Consider the following 2286-nt stretch of genomic DNA (forward strand, 5'->3'; position numbering starts at 1 on the left):
AATGAACATTGAAAATGCACCCAGACCTGATTTGGATGTTGCAAAAAGAGCTGAGTCTTTTGTTAAAGAACTTTTTCGACATGTACCTACTGTCAATAGTATTTGGTACTTGAGAGCAGCCATAGGAGGACTATTCTTAATAATTTTAACTGTTTTATTTCTTGCACCTTGTTTAATTAAAAAACTGATTGATGATCTATGGATGATAAAGGCTTCCATCTATGGAAATGGTCTGCGGTTAAAAGAACATAAGCGTGCGCCTATATAAAAAGAAAGGGGGAGATGCGGGGAGCTGCCCGTGAGAATGGGGTCCTTTGTCCAAAGGACACAGCTCTGGGAGCTGCCTCAGTCCTTGAGGGTTTGCTTGCAAACATAGCTCTCTGTCCCGCCACCCCAGAGATTAGGCGCTTATTTACTGCAGGCACCTGGAATTCTGTGCAAACTTTTCACGCACAGAGAAATGTTATCTGGTGTAAGAAATAATAACAGGGAGCCATTCCCATGCTCTCAAGATTTCTTGTGACTGTTTGTAAGATGTATAGGCCAACCAAGAAAAAATGTCAACTGTCTTGTCTTTCTCACGCTCTTCTGTATAAATATGAGATGCTGAATAAAGTTGGTGTCAGACTGCGTCCCTTCGTGGAGACGTGTCTGAACCTCTCGACCCCATCTTTGTTGTAGTCTCTTGCTTTAGTTTCTTTCTTAGCCCCGCTGTGCACGTTCTCGAGACCTGATCGACTTTGCCGGCTGGCACCGGCAGATACAGAAAATAATTTTTTTTTAATCCATTTACCAATGAGAATTTCATAATGCTTTTTTAAAAAATCTGGACTTCCCTGATAGCTTAGTTGGTAAAGAATCCACCTGCAATGCAGGAGACCCTGGTTCAATTTCTGGGTCAGGAAGATCCACTGGAGAAAGGATAGGCTACCCACTTCAGTATTCTTGGGCTTCCCTTGTGGCTCAGCTGGTAAAGAACCACCTGCAATGCAGGAGACCTGAGTTTGATCCCTCGGTTGGGAAGATCCACTGGAGAAGGGAAAGGCTACCTACTCTAGTACTCTGGCCTGGAGAATTCCATGGACTGTGTAGTCCATGGAGTTGCAAAGAGTCAGATATGACTGAGCAACTTTCACACTACACAATACTCACACTATGCTTCATAAACAGTATTTAATAAATGAACTATTTGTTTTAGAAAATTCCAAAGCACCAGAAAACCACTCCACCCACCACCTTTAAAACCAAAATCAAGACTCAAGAGAGAGGGGACATACGTATACTTATGGCTACTGTATGGCAGTTCAGTTCAGTCATGTCTGACTCTTTGCGACCACATGGACTGTGGCACACCAGGCCTCCCTGTCCATCACCAACTCCCGGAGTTTACTCAAACTCATGTCCATTGAGTCGGTGATGCCATCCAACCATCTCATCCTCTGTCGTCCCCTTCTCCTCCCATCTTCGATATTTCCCAGCATCAGGGTCTTTTCCAATGAGTCAGTTCTTCACATCAGGTGGCCGAAGTATTGGAGTTTCAGCTTCAGAATCAGTCCTTCCAATGAATATTCAGGACTGATTTCCTTTAGGATGGACTGGTTGGATCTCCTTGCTGTCCAAGAGACTCTCAAGAGTCTTCTCCAACACCACAGTTCAAAAGCATCAATTCTTTGGTGCTCAGCTTTCTTATAGTCCAACTCTCTCATCCATACAAAGCAATTATCCTCCAATTAAAAAGCAGAAACAGAACCAGTGATTATAAACACAACCTGACAAAGATAACCTGACAAAAATCTAGGCTTCTATATTTAACAGTCTTATTTCCTAGATCATCTTATTTGCAAAACTGGATCATGGCTGAATCTCTCTCATAAGCTTCCAGAATAAATGGATTTATGATGTTGTTCAGTGGTGTCCAACTCTTTGAGACCCCATGAAATGCAGCATACCAGCCTTCCCTGTGTTTCACTATCTCCCAGAGTTTGCTCAAATTCATGTCCATTGAGTGGATGATGCTATCTAACCATCTCATCCTCTGTCGCCCTCTTCTCCTTTGCCTTCAATCTTTCCTGGCATGAGGGTCTTTTCCAATGAGTTGCTTATTCACATCAGGTGGCCAAAGTATTGGAGCGTCAGGTTCAGCATCAGTCCTCCCACTGACTATTTAGGGTTGATTTCCTTCCAGATTGACTAGCTTTATCTCCTTGCAAATTTACACGAAATGTCATATTTAAAAGCAGATGATTGGCACTGCTCCCAGTGTCTCTTGCGCTGTCACACTGGGTA

This window comes from Bison bison, unplaced genomic scaffold, assembly GCF_000754665.1.
Source record: "Bison bison bison isolate TAMUID 2011002044 unplaced genomic scaffold, Bison_UMD1.0 scf7180017864068, whole genome shotgun sequence".
Classification (NCBI taxonomy): Eukaryota; Metazoa; Chordata; class Mammalia; order Artiodactyla; family Bovidae; genus Bison; species Bison bison.